The following is a 23,441-nucleotide window of genomic DNA, read 5'->3' as shown; positions in this document are numbered from 1 at the left end:
CTCAAGAGCACAGCAAAGACTGTATTAAAAGATACTTGTATCAGATACATGATAATCCAGGCTTTTTTATCAACGCTTTCTTTTCCGTATACCAGATATTATGGAACCACTTCAGAAGGATGTCAGCCAGCCAGATTCCAGGAATCGGTACTTTAAAGAAAAAATACACACCATTTCCATTTCTCCCTTAACATTTTAAGCATTGAAGTCTTTAACTAACATGTGAAATAGCATGTTAAAAAGTGGTAGTTTTAAGCTTTTCTGCTAATATAATATGGAATCGCGTATCTAAAGAAATTAATAACGATATGATTATATTCGTGTACTGCGACATTTCTTTGAAAAAATAGAATAGCAATATTATGGACAATTAATTGACTTTTATATTTCTAAATATCACAACATGATTGAATTTAAGTCATTTTAATAACAATGAACAGTCACCTATGCGTTACAATATAAACATTTATATTGATTTAAATCGCATTTTGATTTAAATCGCAAACACGTGTTTAAATATATGTGTTTTTTTGATTCACAATCAGACAAATGCAACATAAATTGATATATTTATCTTCTAAATATCTTAATAAACTTTCAGCATAGCTTTCTCCCCGTTTAGATTTATTTTTCTTGGGATCTTGGGATCAAACGTGGAAAGATTAGATTGTAATCGTTTTTATTTTTTAAATACATTTTAGAAAAGTGTAATCTATACTAAAAAGCTGTACACCACCTGCTATAAAGATACATATTGTAATACTTTCGGGCTCAGATAGGACGGACACAAGAACTCAGACTTGCGGAGTTAAATCTCAACAAAACCACAACAAATCTCAATATCTAGTATGAATTATTTGTAATACAAACCAAAAATAGCCCGCAAACTCACTCAAATTCCTCCAATTATCATAATCCCGCCCCTTATGCAAAACCAAACCCTCCTCCCATCCCAGTTTATCCTCTTTATCATAAACTAAATCCAGCTCAATTTTCAACATAAAGCATTACACAAAATCAATACCTCAACACTCTATACTCAACAACGATAATTCACAAACAACCAGAACATGTAACTCCACATTCCCAAATAGACCTAATTTCCATAGCCCCATCCCCTAATGCAAAACCAACATCCCTCCCCTGTTCTCTCTCTCCGCTGGCGTTTGTAATCGTTTTTATTTTTAAATAAATTTTAGCAAAGTCATGTATTTTTAAAATCTTAAGATTTCTATATTTATGTCTTTATTTAGTGGTTTCATTAGCGACAAAGGCTAAACTTTCTTGGAAAAATGTCTTTTATGTAAACCATGTTTGCTATTAATTCATTAAGGGCTAGAATATGTTCATTGTCTTCCAATGAAAGAAGGGTTCCTTTTGCCGTAGTCGGGTTGACATTAGAAGCTTGCCACGCCCGGACTGTTACACCAACGCATTAGCATGTTAAAGCGATTTCATTGAGGAGCCTAGCTTTCTTAACTAGTAAGTAATGTACTTTTGGAGGGGGGAGGTGTCTTTAGCTGGAAATCTTGCCCCCTTCTACTTTGAAAATACCTGTGAAACCAGTTTAATTCGTCACAGCCAACACTCCCGCAGAAAGGGGGGTTGTACTTGTTAATGTCTTAGCCGGAACACATCATTATATCTCATTTTGTATTTCTATAAAAAAATCGTTTGCCCAGCCTAACAGTATTGTTGTTATTGTTTTTATCCTGTAAAGCGCTTTGAGCAGCACAGCTTTCTCACCAGTTAGATTACTTTTTGATACCATCCTTACACAAAGCAGAAAATTCTTGTATTTTCCGATGACATACAAGTGGAAAGATTACAGATTTTAATCGTCTTTTTTCTGAACCAGGGAAAATCTGATCATGTTTCTCTATAACAATAATAAAAAACTTTATTTTACATATCACCTTTAAAAGTGGCATCTCAAAGCAATACAGTAGATGTAAACCACAGATTACAAAGTAAATACCCAGACAAGCGCAAACGCGTTTTTAATAAAATGCTTTTATTCATTCAGCAGAGAGAGCGTAAAACCTGGGCATAACAGCTGTTCCTTTTTCTGATCACCCGCTCTCTGGATACACGTCTCACCTGTCCTGTTCTTTGTTTTCCTAATTTGCTGATTATGCCTTCTGCGATCCACTCCTGCCCTCACACCTAAAGAAGACTATTTTAAATTTATTTGCGTGGTCCATTGTGCAATTAACACTTGTATGTGCTGTCCTTAAGGTGATATCACATAAAGGTGATATGTAAAATAATGTTTTTTTTATTGTTATAGAGAAACATGATCAGATTTTCCCCGTATCAGAAAAAAAGATCTAAAGTATACTAGTTTGTCACTAGTATACTTTTAATACAGTCTTTGCTGTGCTCTTGAGGATCCTTGTGATATTTCGAGCTCTGGTTGAATGATAAGTGTAGCAGTTTAAATAATTTTCTTAGTTAGAAATTATGAAACGCTCTGTTAAAAGCAAGGGAGTTTTTATGTCCGTTACAGTAAAAGAAAATGCCTGACAAAGCAGGGCTTGGACAGATTCCAAGTGCATTTTTGCAATTTACGTTGCATTGTGCTGCTGTAATACAGTTTAAAATAATTAAAAGTCTAAACAGTATCAGCTTTATTTATGGGTTGCAATTTTAAAAAAGTCAAAAACCGCACTCAAAATGCAATTTAGAGCTTTCTGGCAAGAGGAGACACCCAAATTAATAATGTAACATGCCACTGCATGAACAAGGTTATACTGCTATTTCCTTAGATACGCGATTAAAAAATATTTTTTATTACATTTTTAATAAAATGCTTTTGTTCACTCATAATCTGACAATTTCAGGAAGACTAAGGGAATTGTCATCTGTTGTGAAAGCTCTGTGAGCTCTGTGACTTTGAGACCACTTGTTATCCCAGGTTGTTTGAATTGCCACAATTCAAATAGAGAAAAAAGAGCTGACTGACAAGATTTAAGATGTGGCTGTCAATGTTGGATTAAAAAAAACACATTGCCCGACGTTAGTTGCATTGCTTGAAAAATAATTTTATTTCGAGAGACTGGATAAGTAATTCAAGTGTTTTTTTTTTAACTTCCTGAAAAACAAATGATAATTTAACTATATGTGCAAACGTTTTATGATATGTCGCTGTTGTGAATGTCTGTGGAGTGTATCTTATTTGCCTGTCTGTCCTGGCTGTGCTCTCTCGCTTGCTCGCCCTCCCCTTCTCTCTCTCTCTCAATTCAATTCAAGGTGCTTTATTAGCATGACAGATTGGTACAATCAGTGTTGGGTATTTACTTTGCTTTGAGATGCCACTTTTAAAGGTGATATATAAAATCAAGGCTTTAACTTGCTTTAACTCCGCAAGTCTGAGTTCTTGTGTCTGTCCTATCCGAACCCGAAAGTATTACAATATGTATCTTTATAGCAGGTGGTGTACAACTTTTTAGTATAGATTACACTTTTCTAAAATGTATTTAAAAAATAAAAACGATTACAATCTAATCTTTCCATGTTTGATCCCAAGATCCCAAGAAAAATACATCTAAACGGGGAGAAAGCTATGCTGAAAGTTTATTCAGATACTTAGAAGACAAAGATATCAATTTATGTTGCATTTGTCTGATTGTGAATCAAAAAACACATATATTTAAACCCGCGTTTGCGATTTAAATCAAAACGCGATTTAAATCAATATAAATGTTTATATTGTAACGCATAGGTGACTATGCATTGTTATAAAAATGACTTAAATTCGATCATGTTGTGATATTTAGAAATATACATTTGTTTGGTGCGAGTGAGGTTTTATTTAATCTCTGACCCAGGGAAATGTTTTATTTTTTCAAAGAAATGTTTGTTGAAAAAAAAGCCATGACTCCAGCAGGATTCAAACACACAGCATGTGTGGTAGGAGTCAGGAGCCTAACCCACAGTGCCACCGGCAAAGTCACATGCAAAGTGATGAAAAAGCACTACAGAAACATTATCAACAGACAATGTACAGCGTGTACTATTCTTGTGTTGCGGTACATGAATATAATTATATCGTTATTAATTTCTTTAGATACGCGATTCCATATTATATTCCCTTTTAATCAAATTCTAAAAGTATGCTTGTTGACTCCAGTATCACATTAGTTAAAGACTTTGAAGCTTAAAATGTTAAGGGAGAAATGGAATACTGGTGTGTATTTTTTATTTAAAGTACAGAGACCAGCCATATATTGTATGTTTATGTTCCAAAATTAATATCGTTTATGGCCTTCACACGCGTTACAGTATGCTCCTATTCTTTTTATGCTCAGGTATTAAGATTTCCCTTCAGTGGTAAAATTCCATATGAATATTCAACGCTAAAACGGGCACAGTAAAGACATTTACTGTAAATCTTTCTACGACCGACCAACGGACCACGAGTGCCCCTGTCGGTCAACCAATCACGTACCGCGGTATTTTGCGTCATCGCGCGTCACAATGTGCGACGCCGTAGCCAATTACCTCCGGTACGTGTCTGTACCGCGCACTTTGAATGGCTGCATCTGTACCTTCCAATCACTGATGTCGCTCTCCCTAAACCTTAACGTGATGTTTTGCAGATGTGCAGTGTGCCTTTACTCCTGTATTAAAAACGACCTCTGTTGTCGGGCGGAGTTGAAGAAGAACTAACTGCACAGAAAAAGTATGTAACGATAAAATGTTTCTACACTTCAGTCCCTTTAAATCCCTGCTCACACACATTGGTGTGGGGAGCGGGCAGGTAGAGAGCTTTTCCAGAAACTCATGATGTTTCTCATGGGGTGTTACCTGCAGTAGTATCTCTCTCCACGCCTTTGGAAAGAAAAGAGTGGCTCCAGTGCAGGGTAAGGTCAGAACAGCTGGTCTGATTGTCTTAGAAAACAAGAAATTAAAATCAACAGGGAAATTGAACAATACAGAAATCAGCTCAGTATACAATAGGAAGCAAGCAAACAAAATGCACAGCAAAAATCGTAGTTGAGTAAATTGGTGTAAAAAAATATTTGTAAGCAAAGGAGAGCCCGTGCTGCGTGTGAAACACATCAATAGTTCAGCATTTCTGAAACATTTAATTGAATTGACAAAGAAATCCTCTCCTTAAACTTCAAAAAAGGATTATCTGTGGAGCCAGCAGGCGAAACACTGCAGTTGCCCGTTTCTCACAGGTGTTTGAAGTTGTGGATAACATTTAGTTAAACCTAATAACTGGTTGGGCCACCCTTAGAAGCAAAAACTGCAATCAATCGTTTGCGATAACTGGCAATGAGTCTTTTACAATGCTGTGGAGGAATTTTGGCCCACTCATCTTTGCAGAATTGTTGTAATTCAGCCACATTGGAGGGTTTTCGAGCCTTAACCGCTTTTTTAAGGTCATGCCACAACATCTCAATCGGATTCAGGTCAGGACTTTGACTAGGCCACTCCAAAGTCTTCATTTTGTTTTTCTTAAGCCATTCAGAGGTGGACTTGCTGGTGTGTTTTGAACTTAAACTTGAACTTTATTGCCATATGTAACCGGTACTGGTACAATGGAATTCTTACTTACAGAAAGTCTCTCGATTGTAAAACAAGTGTAAAAAACAAGACAAAGTGCAAACAGTGCATCAAGACAATGTACAAACAAACAATAGACAATGTGCAAGTAAACATGTAGATAGTTTGAATGTAAACAATACAGACGTGTAAACAATGACTGGAGATGTGCAATAGATAAGAAATCATAAAGAGGTAGATGGTGATGGTGTAGGTGTGGTCCGAGGGGGATGGCTAAATGTGTTCGCCAGTCTCACTGCTTGTGGATAGAAGGTATTGAAGAATCTAGTGGTAAGTGTCCGTATGCTCTTATATCTCTTGCCTGAGGGCAGTGGGGTGAAGAGCTCATGCCCGGGGTGGTGACTGTCCTCTGTGATGGCCAGAATTCTACCATGGCAGCGGTCCTCATAGAGCTGTTTAATCTCGGTGAGACCGCAGCCGATGATCTTCTGGGCCATATTGACCATTCTCTGTAGTGCCTTTCTTTCTCGCGAAGAGGTGTTACCATACCACACAGTGATCCCGTTGGTGAGGACGCTCTCGATGGTGCAGCGGTAGAAGTTCACGAAATAAAAGCGCTGCTGAGCCTTCTTCATGATAGAGTCAGTGTTCACAGTCCAGGTTAGATCTTTAATATGAATTCCCAAAAACCTAAAGCAGGTGACTGTTTCCACTTCCGTTCCATCAATACTGAGTGGGCTGTGAGTGTATGGCCTGTGTCTCCGAAAATCCACTATTAGCTCTTTCGTTTTCTTTATGTTCAAGTCCAGGTTATTGCTATGACACCACCTAAGCAGCTGTACAACTTCATCCCTGTAAGTGGACTTGTCATCATCACTGATCAGTCCTATTATAGTGGTGTCATCGGCAAACTTAATGATGCGGTTGTTGCTGTGTCTTGCTGTGCAGTCGTGAGTAAATAGGGAGTACAACCTTGGACTCAGACAGCAGCCTTTTGGGGTTCCAGTGCTCAGGGTGAGTGGTGTTGATGTTTTATTGCCTATCCGCACCACCTGTGGTCTCTCGATAAGAAAGTCCAGCAGCCAGTTGCAGACAGAGTTGTACAGACCTAATCCCCTGAGCTTTGTCACCAGTTGACTGGGTATGATGGAATTGAATGCTAAACTGTAGTCCACAAACAGCATTCTCACATACGAGTTCTTAGTGTCCAGGTGTTCCAAGGTTGTATGCAGAGCCAGGGAGACAGCATCATCCACTGATCTGTTGTTATGGTAGGTGAACTGCAAGGGGTCCAGGGACTCTGTGATGGAGGAGTTGATGTGTGACAACACCAGCTTCTCCAGGCATTTCATCACCACAGATGTTAATGCTACTGGGCGGTAATCATTCAGGCATGTCACTTTTGTCTTTTTGGGGGTTGGAACAATAGTGGTTTTTTTGAAGCAGGTGGGGACCATGGACTGTGACAGGGAGGAGTTAAAGATGTCCGTAAGCACTGTGGTCAGCTGGGCTGCACATGTCCTCAGGACGTGAGGTGGTATCCCATCAGGCCCTGCAGCCTTACGGATTTTCACCCTGCTCAGAGTCTTCTGCACGTCCTGCTCTGAGAGTTTCAGAACAAACTCGCCCTGCACACTTGCTGTCTTCTCAGCATTGCCCGTGTTCAGAGCATCAAAGCGGGCATAGAATTTGCCCACTTTGGATCATTGTCCTGCTGGAGAACCCAAGTGCACTTCAGCTTGAGGTCACGAACAGATGGCCGGACATTCTCCTTCAGGATTTTTTGGTAGACAGCAGAATTCATGGTTCCATTTACCACAGCAAGTCTTCCAGGTCCTGAAGCAGCAAAACAGCCCCAGACCATCACACTACCACCACCATATTTTACTGTTGGTATGATGTTCCTTTTCTGAAATGCTGTGTTACTTTTACGCCAGATGTAATGGGACACACCTTCCAAAGAGTTCAACTTTTGTCTCGTCAGTCCACAGAGTATTTTCCCAAAAGTCTTGGGGGTCATCAAGATGTTTTCTGGCTCATCAGTGGTTTTCGTCTTGGAATTCTGCCATGCAGGCCATTTTTGCCCAGTCTCTTTCTTATGGTGGAGTCATGAACACTGATCTTAACTGAGGCAAGTGAAGCCTGCAGTTCTTTGGATGTTGTTGTGGGGTTTTTTGTGACCTCTTGGATGAGTCGTCGCTGTGCTCTTGGGGTAATTTTGGTCTTTAGAAATGGCTTTATAAACTTTTCCAGACTGATAAATCTCAATCACTTTTTCACACAGGGCCATGTAGGTTTGGATTTTTTTTTCCCTTAATAATAAAAACCTTCATTTAAAAACTGCATTTTGTGTTTACTTGTGTTATCTTTGTCTAATATTTCAATTTGTTTGATGATCTGAAACTTTCAGTGTGACAAACATGCAAAAAAATAAGAAATCAGGAAGGGGGCAAACACTTTTTCACACAGCTGGCTTTGTGGCGCAATGGAGAGCGCGTTGGACTTCTAGGCCTTGATAGAATGAAATCATTCAAAGGTTGTGGGTTCGAGTCCCACCAGAGTCAGGTGTCATTTTTATTGAACCTTTCGAAATCCTCTAGGGATTGGTGTTGATCAAGTCAAATACAGGACTTCTTAAGAGTCCACAGTTGAAAATGAACCAGCAGCCACAAGAAAGAAATTAGCACTGGACTGTGATCACATCACTCCTGTCCTGGAGTCCTTGCACTGGCTTCCTGTCAACTTCAAAATCCTCAAGCTCACCTATAAGGCTCTCCATGGCTTAGCACCTCAGTACCTGTCTGGGTTATCGCCCTACTCCCCACCTGACAACCTCCGCTCTTCTAATTGTGTTTTCCTATCTGTCCCCCAGTCCATCTACACTCTATGGGTGACAGGGCCTTCTCGTGTTTTGCCCCAAAGCTCTGGATCTTTATCCCCAAGGATATCAGAGAGTCACCTTCTCTAAACTCCTTCAAATCCAGACTCAAAACCCTCTTCTTTAGAAGAGCCTTTAATGAACTATTCTTTACCCCTCTGTTCCTACTGTATTTAATACCACCATCTATTGTCTCCTCTAACTGTGTATTCTCATCCTGCTTATCTTGTGTATTTTTTTAACTTTATTGTTGTCATTCTGTAAAGTGCTTTGAAAAGCCACCTTTAAAGGCGCTATATAATGTAAACATTATTATTATTAATAATGAACAGTGCATTTAACACTGAGCACATGCGGTCCTTCTTTGCAAAGGATTGCAAAGGTTGGGAATTAGCTTTTCACTCGTGTTGTTGAAGACCGTATCCTGGCTGTGTTGCAGGAAATGTCTAGATGCCATCACTGGATCAAGGAGAGGATCAGGGTTTTGGGAAGTCTTTTTGATGCCTGACACTGTGTGTTTCCTGGTTGTAACGGGTGTCATTCTGGACCTAAACAACAGAGAACACCATTGAAATCGCTGAACTGCCTAGCGGACACTTTGTCGCCTTCTTCTGACCTGTAATTCATGCGATTCTCTGAAAACATGGCACGTTGTATCTGTGCTACCTTTATGGAGGGTGACCACACTCATAAGGATCATAGATTCGATCACAAGCATCTAAAAACGAGAATGAGAAAACGACATCACGCTATAAGGCTGAATGGCACGAATTCTCCTGTTCCTTCTGCAGCAAATGTGAGTTTTTTTGCTTCTTAACACTGAGATAGTTGGAGATATTTGGCAGCTGTGGGATTCCAACTCAACCCTCAAAGAGACTGGAGCTTTAATCCAGCTCTAAATTAAAAACTGGGTGACTAGTAAGGGCTGGTAGGAGAGGAAAGGAATAAATGCTTCTTTTTTGGACAAATTTAATTTTTTAAATCTTAAATTAAATTAAATCTTTTTTTATTTTTTGGATAAAGTAGACTTTATCTACTAAAAGAAGGAAAGAAATATTTGATTATTATTTTTTCACCAGTTGTTTTGATCAAATTATTGTAACACGGTGCCATATTAAGGTATAATATGTACATGAACGTCGTGTCTGAGTCGATGATGGCAGCTGAGTATCGCTGGAGGACAGTTCATCTTGAGTGGGTAAGCCTGCATAATGAGGGAGAAGAGATCGGCCTCTCTGACACAGTGTCCAGTGACACTAACCTTCTGTCCTACTGTTCTCTGCTAATGTAGAGGGTGAATGTTTATTTAGGTGAATGTAAGGTTTCGTTCTTGTTTCCGAGCACTTTTTTTGTTGCTGAAAATTAATCTTTTAATTTTCATTTGAATGAATTCCGATATTGTCACCTAATTCTATACATTGTTTCATCAGACTAGAACATTTAGAGGAGCTCAATTGCCTTTATGAATTGCATAGTGATAGTATTTCTTTCCGTTTAAATACTTCAGTCAAAAATGTAGAGAAGGTGCTCCTGTTTTCACCATTATAAGAACTGTGATGCACCAGTAATATTTACTCGTACAAAAGGGCGGAGCAGTGTCTCTGTGGCTCAGGATCTGTGCCTGTGACTGGAAGGTTGCCAGTTTAAATCCTGCGGCCGGCAGAGAAATCCTACTCCGTTGGGCCCCTGAGCAACGCCCTTAACCCCAACTGCTCCAGGGGCGCCGTACAATGGCAGACCCTGCGCTCTGACCCCCAGCTTCGCTCCCTGTCTGTGTGTCTGTGTCTCCTTGGAGAAAAGCTGGGGTATGCGAAAAGACGAATTCCTAATGCAAGAAATTATATAGGGCTAATAAAGAAACATTAACATTACACGTACATTAAAAGCATTGTAATCATATTGTTCTGTTCTGTAACAATCTTGAGTGACACAAACCTTCTGTTTTACTGCACTACACTTCTCCAGAGGCCAGTTCAGCACACAAGGATCCTCAGTCAAACAAACACTGCAATCGCTTGATAAACGCCATTTCTCATCCTTTCTCTTAGTGTCGGTGCTACTATTGTATGCAAAGGAGGCAACTTGACAATGAAATCTTAAAGAGAGTCTTCATGAAGGTGTGCGTTGGCAAGCTCTCCACTGGCAATTGACTGGGCTTGTGAAGAAACCAATCTCATTCAACAACCATGCAAATTGCACAGCTTAAGGCACATGAAGCGAAATCTGTGAGCTGATTGACACAAAACAATGTCACTTCACATTATCTGCAAAGTTGTTTTGCTTGTCTGACCACCTCTTCCTACTTTACAGTGAGCACATATATTTCAGTTGCTTTCCCCCATGTGGAGATGTATCCATTGCCAAAACTGCTGTCTGATTATTTAAATTATCTGTAAAACTGTTACATGACTTAATCTAATTGTAAATTTATAAGACGGTCTATGAGACATTTGTGAGAGTAGCTGAATCCCAGGGCTGGTATGGAATCACACACAGAAGGGTCTTCTGTGTGATCTGAGTCCCACTGCTCAGAGCTACAGACTGGTCAAATGGTCACTATTGTAGACATGACCATCGGAACATCGGCTACAAATAATCAATATACTGATCATAGTGTCACTACTGGTGTTTATTACATAAATACTATATATAAATAATAAGATAATTCCACACTCATATGTGTTATAAAACATTTATAAACATTTTGGGAGGCTGACATACAGTAAAGAAAGTAATACTGAAGGGCTGGAAGTCCTGGAAAGCGTTAATAGAACCTCCTTGCTTTCGACCTGGAACAGAGCCCACAACTGACAGATCAGTGACCCCTGAGCCCAGTTCACAGAGTGGAGAATCAGGAGCTCTTTTATGTCTCTAAGAGGGCTGGGAGGAAGGATAAAAGGGGGAAATGTGACATGAGTCCAGGCTGTTCTGTCTGATATTGTTCATGTAGCAGCACTGATTGTCTGAATATCTTCTGGTTCTGGATTGTGAGGATAGAGAGCAGTACGGAGTTGAGATCCTGTCTGAGTGTGAGTCTGAGCTGGGAATCTGACTGAGAAGAGAATAATGATTTTTTATTCTGCCTGAGAATTTTCCTGAGAATTTTTCCTGAGAATTTTTCTTCTTTTCCAAGTGGTGTTACATCCCCTTCAGATACTCTACACAGACTGCCAGAGAGAAGAGGAGAGAGAGATGGACAGATAAGAGCACACACAGCAAGAGACACATACGTCTTGATTTACTTTGAAGCAAGTGTTCATTTCTTTTCTGGAACAAGTTGTTTCTGAACTTCAAGAAATTCATACAACTTCTGAAAGATAAAATACAAATCTTGCTTCTCAGGACAGAAGAAATGCTGCAAAAAAATGCCAGTGATTTGTGAAAAGCAACGGGAATGTGTTCCTGTGCAGCTGTTAAACAAAGGGCTGGTGGGTCAAACGCACTCAGGGATGTGCTTCAGACTGTGATGATGTAAACATAATCTCCGCTAAAAATTGAAGTGATTTCTTCGCAAACCCTCTTGAATGTCGCAGGAAATCTTCGTATTTTACTCGTGTGCAACTAAAACAAGTAAACAATTCAGTACCTAAGTCAATGTCCAAGAAAACCATCTTCACGTGTGGAATTTTTCTTTAACTGGCTGTTGGGAGAATTCATTTACACACCCGTTGTATCCTTAGCAAAAATATTTTAAAATTAGAACACAGATTTGTTGGAGAACTTGACAATCCCTGACAATCATTATTAAATGAGCATTATACAAATGTGCGTTGATATTTTTAATATGTACCTTAATTGGAATATATATACATACATAATTGCTTTGATATGGATGTTCATTTGAAGGAATTGAGGAAACTATGAAGGATCGCAGAACAACCAAAGATACATTTGGGCATCTGCTATTGGTAAAGATGAAAGAGTACCTTAAGTGTGAAGCTTTCATACACACGAGATAGAAAAACAGTTTTAATGCACTTCATTAAATTGATGGTGTGCTTATCAATCGTGCATAAAGTGTACATAGCAGAGGATGGTTTCGATCCATCGACCTCTGGGTTATGGGCCCAGCACGCGTCCGCTGGGCCACTCTGCTGACGGCTGTTATAGTGATTCAACACAACTGCTCTATCTTTGCTTTCTAAAAGTGCGCCCGAGATGAAAAGTCTAAACGGTAAACGCAGACGTCACTTTGAGTGCTTGGTCTTTCATAGCACAAATCATCACCCGCTGCTCTACATGGGTGTGTCTTCAATATCGTTGAGAACCAAACCTTCTGCTTTCCGAGGCAACTGATTCTTTCGTCGTTAATTCCCAAATCTTCAATGAGAATCAGTGAAACGAAAATCAAACACATGTACACACTCGTGTCCTAACCTGAAAGAAAAATCTACACCCACTTTATAATACTGAAAATTATTCAGGAAGTACAGCAATGTTCTAAAACCAGCGAATGCATCTGCATACATAAAATGTCAATTTTTCAAAAGTAAAATCTTCAGCTTTGAAAGATTACCATCCATATATTTTCGTTTTTCTCTTTTTTTACATAACACGCTTTCGAGAAACAAACTGTCTTTTAATTAAGGCTTCATTAGAAAATGTGTATCGTGGTTTGCCAAGTTAAAATCGGCACATCCCAGTGGGCAAAAGATGTAGAATATACGACTATTAAACGCATACCTTAGACGTGTAAATGTGCTCCGTAACTGGTCTAGAATGAAATTCTAATATACGTATATCATTATACGTCAATTAGACATCTATGATTATATGTTTATTATACATAAATGGTTGGAGTTCTATTATACGGATAAATTTAGAAGACTATTATACATATATAGTTAAAGGTCTATTATACATCAAAGAAAGATTTTTATAGGTGTAGAAACTAGTAAATAAAGCCAATGATTTATTTTAGAAATTTATTCTTAAAATATACAATTATTCACACCTGAAAAATATGTAGTTCAAATTATACATTATATACAATATTGTAATCAACAAATGTCTAACCATCATAAAAAAACACAACTAGTAAACTTCAGTTACAAATTCTAGTAACATGGCAATATATATATATAGTAATGACAAACACAAACTAATTACATGAACATGTATTTAACTCAAAACCACATTTCGATTCAAATATAAATTTTAAAATTTACAACTTCTTTATTTCCACGAAAATATTATTAATGTAGCACAAATGCTACTTTCTAATAAAGACAGAAAGAAACTGTTTGTTTTGTGTCTCATGGTGATCCTCCTCTCGATACTAATGAAATGTTTAATATGATCCCTCGAGAAAAAAAAAGGAGTCAATTTCCGCCTGGAATGATTGATGCCCCATCAAACATTTTGTAATATCCCTGGAAGTTTATACAGTAGAATCCTGGTTCGTGGCTTAAATTCAAGGTAAACAAGACTAAGGAAACGAGTTGGAAACTTAATGTCGAAGTGGCATTTAAATCACCCGGAACATTTCACTACATTGGGCAGTATGTGCCAGAAAGCCTACCGCCATCCCTTTGATAGCTCAGTTGGTCGAGTGGAGGAGTGTTGTAGAATCAGCAGGGTGTCCTTAGGTTTCTGGTTCGAAGGAAGGTGCTTTTTGTGTACTTTAATCAAAGAGTTAAAAAAGCGAATCTGTTTCATTCAGACATTGATCAAAAGCTCAATAAACGACGAAGTAGAGGTTCCTGTTCTGAATTCAGCCCACGTCTGATTGTCTTATTTTGGCCAAGATCTGAACTTTGAATTAAGGGACTACTCTGTCTGCTTTGTAATTCAAAAATACATACAAATGTCAAGTTTTTTGTAGATATAAAGGTGTTCTCTGTTTTCAAAGGATAGGTACTTAATTGGCATAATGATTTGGTATTGATTTTGTATCGTTGTATTATAAAGTTTGTGCTTTCTGTGTTTTTATCGTATTGTGAACTTATTTTTTAAACAAATGCTTACAAAGGCAAACACGGCACACATCTGTTTATACCAGTGATGCATTGTACATTTGTATTAAGTACAAGCTACTGTGCACTTCTGGGAGTATAACAGGTTCGATATAAAGTGGCAAAAATTTAAAAGGGGAAAATACCCCAGACTGCGTGTAAAGCCCTCGTTGTGACTGTTTTAGATTGAAATGGCGTACTGTGCACGAAATGTTGCAGAAACGCAATCTGATATTTTGATAATTATTATTTTAATAATTTGATCAAATAGAGGCCCAGGATCCAAATCTTCAGTTCTGATTTTTTTAAGTGATACCTTTCCTTCCTGTCGTGGAAGTCACACGATGTGAGCAATTGTTTTTTTTACGTTACGATCCAAAGAGCCTCAGACGCACTGTAACCAAACCAGGATGGATTCTGCTGGGAGCCGGACTGAGCTCATTCTCACTCCCTGTGCTAAAAGCAGAATTAGCTCTTCCCCGAACATCGTCTACAGCTGCTGGACGGTGCTCTGAGTCTTACTGCTCCGGCAATTACTTTGACGAAAGACAGATCACTTGTGCGCTTTTAACCTTCTCGCAGCTACAGGCGAGACTGAAGCTGGAGATGTGAAGGCACCCGCTGGTACACATTCTCTAACTTTCACAATCGCGACAGACTTCGCTTTTTTAAAAAAAAGTAGATATAGCCCTGAAAAAAGCATTAGCTTTATCAGTTTTTACATTAATCTATTTTGAATCAAAGTTTGATATTTTTTTTATTTTTATTGCATTTTACATTACAATAATAATAATAATTATTATTATTATTACGTACACTTATATAGCGCTGTTCTGGATACTCCACTCAATGCGCTTTACAGGTAATGGGGACTCCCCTCCACCACCACCATTCTCCTGAATGATCACAGAGAGTCAGGACCTCGGTTTTACATCTCAGTCGAAGGACGGCACCTGTTTACAGTTTAGTGTCCCCGTCATTGTACTGGGGTATTAGGACCCGCATAGACCGCAGGGTGTGCGCCCAGCGACAGAAACCAGACGTGTGTCGGGCTCGGCTGCGAGCAGGACAATGACGTCACGGGGACAAAGTAGAGGAAATCAAAATGGTTCTATAAAAGACCTGTGTCAGCTGTCGGTTTGCAGTCTGGACTCTAAATCCTCCGATCCGATTTTAAATACCTGAGCTGCGGCTTCTTCCGAGTATTTATTCGTATACTTATTATGTGTAAGTGTATAGATGAAACCTTTCATATATTGTTCAGTTTAAATCAAAATGCTTTACTAATACAAGAGAGAAGTATAGTATGAAGGATGTGACAAATTTGTGATTTCTTGGAACAAAACGGTTTTTATTTGCATTCGAAATGAAGCGGAATTTTAGCGCGACACACAAACCCTTTGTCTTTTTTAGTTTTTAGAGTGAACAGACATAAATGTAGAAAACGTGTTTTTTTTTTAGTACTACAATAGCAGGGTCAGTGGCGTAATGAATAACGTGTCAGGCCTTGCGTCAGAAAATTATAAGTTGGACTGCCGCCTGGCTTGTTGCGTTCATACCACTTACGTTCTTTTATATAAATGAACTCCACCTGAAAGCTATAGAAAACACTTTGGGTAAGTTGTCTGCAGCCTCATGCGAATTTCGACAACTTACCCAAAACACTGGACTGTCTGGAGATCAGCTCCAGCTCTGAACTCAATTGCAATGAAAAACCATGCGTAACAAAACTGGAGAACAGCTGAACTTGTGCTCAGTTCGGTGATGAGGGTTCAGAACTGTCGTTGTTGTAATTAGCACGAACTGCACAGGCTCTAAATCAGACCATGTCAATTAGTCTGATCAGTGTAGGACACGTTAATGTAGAATTATTAATAGGTTTATTACCTTTATTACCTTTACCCACCTGAACTAATGTAGAATTATTACTTGGTCTGTCTCTTGTTTGTATATAAATGAATGTCTCTGACAACTTAATGTTAGTTTTATGATGTAGGTCAGGCGTTGACATATGCACGAGTATACGAAATGTCCCACTCCTGATTCAACTCATGTTCTATAGGAGATTGGTGATTCCTCCCGTTTCTCGTACAACCATATCAGAACAGAAGCCCTTGTCACCCAGCTGTGATTCAAGATCAACTCGCATCTTTATCCCTTTTTTGTTCGTGATCATTATTTTCTTTAGTTATGATCAATATTGAACTTTTTCTAAATGAAATGACAATAATCAAACATGCAGGCAGATTTTTGAAAAGTATTCGGAATTGACAGGGTACCCCTTTGGAGCAGTCGTCAGAAAATGTGAGAAAATGAAAGTTATGTAAGCTCTCACACAAAGCATTGAAGATTGGAATCTGAGTGTAAAAAAGCTACCCGTCTCCCAATGATAGGCAGGGATACACACCATGACTCGAATAGACTCAGCGAACTTTAACACCTATGATATTACGAGTGCTTTGCACGTGTTGAATTTCAAGAAGGAACTACTACAACAGTTGTGGACATAATTCAATACCACCGGCAAAGTCCAATGCCGGCAACTTCTGAGAAAATAATGTTCACTCATGGAATTTGGTCTTTGAATGGCTGGCGGGAAAATTCATTTATACTCCTGTTGCACCCTCAGCTGAAACATGTTAACATAACAACGCAGATTTGTTGGAGAACCTGACAAGAATTATTGGGTTAGCACTGTATGTATTCTTGTATATTTACTTTAATTTTAATATAAATGTAAACATGCATGCTGTATAATCTATTGTAATTTTAAAATATGTTAGCTGTGGATGCGAGGGGGGCTATTATACCTTGTGAAACACGCAAGGAACTGTAAAAAAGGCTGGTATTTGAATAAAATTGGCGATCACAAGAAAACCACAATTTATGTGGTATTATCATCAATATCCTTCAAAATCGACGTTCAAATGAAGGATTTGAAGAAACTATGAAAAAAGCAACAGTAGTAGCAGAGGATTTTGATTTTTGCTCTTCAAGTCAGTAGATCGCCATAGAGTTGCACCCCTACAAATAGCACAAAGGATGAATCCCACCATCTTCTTTATTGCTATGTTTGTGCCGGTGAAAGTAGCGTTTGTGCTATTGAAAGCATCTCGGAAGATGAAGGTGCAGTCACTTCCACATGTCATGATATCATTAGATCCGACGACAAGAGCTGAAGCCCCCCAGTCCAAGCCAGCAATGTGAGGAAGATGGGTATGGAGAAAGGTAGTGTGGCCGAGCAGTCTAAGGTGCTGGATTTAGGCTCCAGTTTCTCTGGGGGTGTGGGTTCCCACTGCTGCCAAATGTTAGTATTTTAAGACCTGCAATACGATCAGTAAAAGCGCTTTTTGTTAGGCTGCGGGAGGTGTTTAGAGATAGACTTTCTAAAAGACAGGCTGTCAGCTTAACATCAAGGCAGAAAAAATATTTTGTTTTCTCAACAGAAATTCTCTTTGGCACGTTCAGCTTTATGTAGGGAACAACGTCTGTCGAGATCACTTTTGAGGCAGTGCACATGATAGTGTTCCGGCAAGTACATTTAATATTGGCTGTGGTGGTGAGCTGCTTTTGTCTGTGAAACTTTTAATTCTTCACGCCGAATCGTTGGCAGGGGTAAAGCTTATTAAATCTTTGAACATAGCGCTCCATCAGAAATACTTTGTTCGTGATCAAAAGAGATCAGAGGATTAACTTCATGAATTCACATAGCATACCTTACAGGAAAGATTTAAAAGGGGAATTGATTGTGCTTCCTGATGTTGTTCCTGTGGTTTCTTTGGATACAAAGGTGAATGTTCTTTGGCGTTCTGCTAGAGTATCCACTGGGTGGGCTTTATCAATTAGCTCGGATAGGTCATCAGTGCTCCGTCTCCGGAAAATAATCAGCACTGTCGTTTTTTCCCGTGCTGTCTTTTAAAACATATAAGATCACGAGTTTACAGATTTCTCCAAATAACAACTATACATTTTAACCCAGCGGTTAGCATTCCTTCAATCCAATAGTTTTACTCTGGGTAAAAAGCAACGCAATATACAGAGAGATGATATTCAAATATTTCAACGTTCTTATTGGATTACCTGTATGGAGATATCGCTCAGAATTCCTAATATGATTTTGAGTTCAGTTTTGCTTTACTACTTTCAGAGTCTTTTATTGACCTTGCTGAAGCAGAGAAGTGACATAATCACAAATGCGACCTACCTGTGCTGCTGTTTCTGGTTAATAATGATTATTGCGAGGAAAAAAAAAACAGCTCCTTGCATTAAGAGCAAGAGCAACCAACGCGCTCTCTTGTTGAGTTGGTTTTTTTCCGTGGTACTCTTCCTCAGATGCAAAGTTATTTGGCGAGCAAGGACCTCTGAGAAGGAGCCTGAATCCATCAAGAACTCTGAAATTCTAATATCACATTACCGTCTTGTGTAGCTCAGTGGTAGAGTGCATGCTTTTCATGTATGAAATCCCTGGCATCTTGAGATATCTTATATTGTTGTGCTCACATCGCAATCTTCTGTTGAGTGAGAACTCTTTGCTCGTGTTCATAGAGAGCCAGGTTTACACAATTAAATTCAGTCACACACAAAGTGCTACAGTGTTGCTCTGCTGTTTTAAATGTACCTCCAAAGCATTTCGTTCTGTTAACTACCAAATGATTTGAACTAATTTTACGTCATATTCAGGAAATCCAGAGAAGGTCATCAGAGTTTTAGTGGCTGTTGAAGAAAACACCTGTTGAATCTCACCAGGGATTTCTTGAGAGATCATTCAGCGAGCGAGTCCTCCCTCTGGACTCCAAACATTTTGGGTTAAACTGTTATCCACATACTCTAACGAAGAGAAATGTTAGTGTCTTCTGGTGTGTGAGCCCATTTCTAAAAAAAAAGTTATATAAATTGAATTGTTCTACTTTTTAGGCTTGCATAGTCTTATTAATATTTCTGTTAAATCTTTTTTTCTGTAGTAACATCAGTTGATATTAATATTAGTCCTGATTTATAATTTTTTGTCATGGTTGATCATGGTTGTAGCAGAGAAGCTACCAAAACTGGTAATGTTCATATAATGTGTAATGCAATAGCAGCATTTTGGGTTGAAAACAAAAAGTATATCTTGGTATGAATCCTAACACTTCATAGACAGCGTTCTAGGACTTCTCGCTTCAGATAAAGTTGTCAATACATCATAGATTTCTACTCAATCAATATCAGCAGTGTTATCGCTACCGAATGCTAAATATAGATCCTGGCAATACTTCGTGAGATCTTCGTAAGAAAATCCAAAATACTACGGAAGGAATCAAATATATATGTTTCTTTGGATCGAGAATATGATCATTATGAGATTCAAAACATGCCTGTCTCTTCTTTTTTCGAGGACAAATGGATTATTGAGGTGTAAAGATGGGTTCAAAACCAAAATCACCTGCTATGGCTGCTGTTTCTTCAAATCCTTCAACTGATCATCGATATCGAGGAATAATATATAGTTTCTTCAAATCCTTCAACTGATCATCGACATAGAGAAATAATATTATACAAATTGTGGTTTTCTGTTAATTGCCAATTTGACTGTAATTACATCTTCGTTTACAGATGTCTTGCATGTATCACAAGGTATAATAGTCGCCGTGCGTCCTCAGTTAAAATGTACGACAAAAGTACAACATTTATGGTTACATCCATATTAAACTGAAGGTAAATATACCAAGATATTAAAATACAATTGTACAGTCCTAACTTAATAATGCCTGTGAAGTTTTCCAACAAATCCGAACTGTAATTTTGAAATATTATAGCTGAGAATGAAAAGAGAGTACAAAGATCAAATTCAATGAGTGAAAATGCACCAGTAGTTCTCTAAACTCAGTTTCTTCACTGAAATGACTTGCTTGTGAAGCACCAAGCAGCCTTGAACGGATCGCAGAAATCAAATATACAGTACAGATGGATTCAGAGTGTGCTTTCCAACTTTTGTGCAACATTTTCCTTTGATAGGGCGGAGTTGTCTTCACAATCTGGGTTAAATAAAAAGGAGTGACGTCAGTGTTAAACAGCTTTCCTTCTTGGGGAACAACGGTTGTGTTCCATATTTTTTAATTATTTTGGTTTCAAGATCGCAATTTAGTGTGAAACATAAAAGCCAGCTGGATAAGCTTTATTAATTGGATCAATAAAGTATCTACAGTATCTATAAATCTCTTACACGTCATTTACAATGGCCTTTCAACTAATAGCCCGTGCAGGGATCAAACCCTAGCTGTTGGTACAGTACGAGTTGCGTAAGGCTCTGTAACGCGCAGATGAGAAACTAACCTCTGCTTCTTCATTATATACACAGTGAGCTATATATGCAATATATATGCCTAAAGAACTGGACAATCAACTGAAGGACCTCAACTGGATGGCCGTACACAAGAGACTGGCCACCAGAGAGGTCCTCTACAGACACTCGCTTACCAGGAACCCGCATTGCCCCCGGGACACGTGTTTCATCGAGGAGACTCAGAAGCACGTGTTCTGGAGCTGCCCCTTCGCCAAGGCGGTGTGGGGCAGAATGGACAACACCATGCAACTCCTGGGGACGGGTGCGGTGCTCAGTTACCAGTACATTCTGCTGGGGCTGGCACCTACCGGATTGGACAAGGGGACGCAGTTCCTGATGTGGCCGCTGCTGTCCCTCACTAAAAAAGGCCTGTGGGACTCCGTAAAATTTCCAGAGATTCATTTATTTTTAAAGGAAAATCACCAACAGCGGCCGAGATCTACTGGAGTTTTTTCATTCTATACTGCGATTTCTGAAGGGTACCCTGTGAAAATACAAGTTTTGACGAGAAGGGATGGGCATATAATGTCAAAAGGCTTGGGGAATTGAACTTTAAGGTGAAGACTGCAGGTTCAGTAGCAGCAGAACCTGATCAGTATCAGTTGACTCCGATATACTTTGAAAATTAACTTGGGGATTTAGAGACAGACGTGCTACCGTTGCACCATGGGGTACTTAATTTAAAAAAAATAGGAAAAAAAATCAGTGTTCCTGGATCTGTAATTGAGAACAACATCTGCACAAGAGCTGCGCAGGAAGAATAAAATGTGGTCTGGGATGAAGAGACTCTCTTCGGAAGAGCGGCGCTCTTCACAGGAGATTTTTTTTTTGTGAAGCTGATTTGTGTCCTTTGGGGAATTCAAAGGCGCTGATTGTTGTGACCTCGTGGCACAACGGTAGCGCGTCTGACTCCAGCTCAGAAGGCTGCGTGTTCAAATCACGTCGAGGTCAGCTGTTAATTTTTCAGGTTCTGCTGGTCCTGAACACGGAATTCACACCATGCAGTTGAGTTCTATCTGTACACCACATAGATAATCTAAACAAAACAGGACACGCAGTGTGGAGCTCACACAGGCTTACAGTCTCCAGCATTGGAGTGGAGGGGAAAAAAAGAACTTTGTTTTTTTTTAAGAGAAAAGGCGCAGTTCACATCTGCTTAACATCACGTCCAACTTTAGAGACAGCTACATCAGAAAATGGAATCCCGGAAGTTTCAGATAACTTTTTTTAGTACAGGTTCAAGCAAACCTGAAAGTTAATGAGTTTCCGGACACTTTTGTTTTATTAAAAAGTGTCTGAAGCCTGAAAATGTAATTTGGAAAAAAAAACCCGCTATTGGACATTAGCAGGTGCTTTTTGTAACGATTTGCTACTTCATGCTGGAAAACAAAGGAAACAGACCCAACGTTTGCTTTCAGGTGCGGTTCATCACATAATATACATGTATTACTGAGGAGTTTGAATAAAATTTACACGAGCCAGGTAGAAGTCGAACCTACAATCTTATGATCCGAAATCAGACGCGTTGTTTATTAAACCGCTGGCATTTCACATGACCTGAATTCCCCCATAGTGTGCTCAGCGCCGCTACTAGTAACGCACCGCTCCGTCTAAAATTTCAAAGTGAGAAACATGTGTTTTCTGATTTTTTATGAGTTTTAAAATATAACCTCTTTAAATCAGACAAGGGGTTTATATTTCGCATTGAAATTCCGATAGATTGAGAATTCAAAGAAAGACTGTTTTCTTCCACAGCACCGTATAATTATCACATCCAACAGACTCTCCAACCTCGGTGGGTGAGCAATTGCTCCGATTAAGTAGGTCACGTATCATGTTAAATCACTTCTTCTCAACACAACATTTCCTGGTGCACGTTTTCTCTATGAAAAAAAGACATTTTTCCCTTGCACGATTTCTCGTTTTTTATCAAAGCGTACAGAAATAAAAAAGAAGAAATAGTGTCGCAAAAGAACTCTGTCGCCCTTGGGAGATGTCAAACGCATTGGACATGAAAAATGCCAGACAAAAGCCAGTTCTCTTCGTTTCTCAGTGTCGGGGCTGCTATGTAAAAGAGGCAATTTGCTCTGAGCGCAGGTTCAGCGCTTACTGAACGCAGATGTCTCAGAGCGGTGTGTCCAAGTGGCTGTAAAAGGTGATGGGTGTCCTGTCACCGTCGCTTAGTTGGTTAAAGCGCTTCTCTGTTAAACAAAAGAACCGAGATTCAAATCCCAGCCGTGTCTTTCTTCCTATCTTGTAGTACAGAACGTACCATTTTGGGCACTCACAAAGGGCTTGATTTCGTTAAATGCATGTGTCCATCTCCTTTCTGGAAAACTTGTTTTTGATGAAATTCACACAGCTTGCGAAAAATGAAATTCAATTCTTGGTTATCAGTGCAGAAGAAATATTACCGGCTGGCAAAATAAACGGAACCTGCCAGTCAGTCTCTGTGGCGCAATCGGTTAGCGCGTTCGGCTGTTAACCGAAAGGTTGGTGGTTCGAGTCCACCCAGGGACGGGGTTCTTTTGCGATGTAAACGTTGTCTTCAGTCGATTGGATTTCTCAGCGAAACCATAACCATTTTAATATTTGCAGGAACTGCGAGTGTTTAACACGTGTCAGGGTAACCGGGAAATGTCCAATAATGCCCAACATCGCAACTCCCCAGAAAACCATATTCACCCAAGAAAAATTATCGTCGAATCGTCATTTATACTCCAGTTGAATCCTCTGCTGAAATATTTTAAAAATACAATGCAGGTTTGTTTGA

General features: G+C 39.1%; 3 non-coding genes across 3 annotated transcripts; all 3 read left to right on the top strand.

Moving 5' to 3' along the window:
• Positions 1-7,985: 7,985 nt before the first annotated feature.
• trnar-ucu (transfer RNA arginine (anticodon UCU)) lies at positions 7,986-8,078 on the top strand. Its single transcript has 2 exons — positions 7,986-8,022; positions 8,043-8,078. It is a non-coding gene; the product is annotated as a tRNA-Arg (tRNA).
• Positions 8,079-21,547: 13,469 nt separating this feature from the next.
• On the top strand, positions 21,548-21,619 carry trnaw-cca (transfer RNA tryptophan (anticodon CCA)). Its single transcript has one exon. It is a non-coding gene; the product is annotated as a tRNA-Trp (tRNA).
• Positions 21,620-23,114: 1,495 nt separating this feature from the next.
• On the top strand, positions 23,115-23,188 carry trnan-guu (transfer RNA asparagine (anticodon GUU)). Its single transcript has one exon. It is a non-coding gene; the product is annotated as a tRNA-Asn (tRNA).
• Positions 23,189-23,441: the final 253 nt, after the last annotated feature.

This window comes from Atractosteus spatula (assembly GCF_055471065.1).
Source record: "Atractosteus spatula isolate fAtrSpa1 chromosome 10 unlocalized genomic scaffold, fAtrSpa1.hap1 SUPER_10_unloc_10, whole genome shotgun sequence".
NCBI classification, from domain to species: Eukaryota; Metazoa; Chordata; class Actinopteri; order Semionotiformes; family Lepisosteidae; genus Atractosteus; species Atractosteus spatula.
Note: the sequence above shows the minus strand (reverse complement) of the source record. Positions and strands in the feature narration are given on the sequence as shown.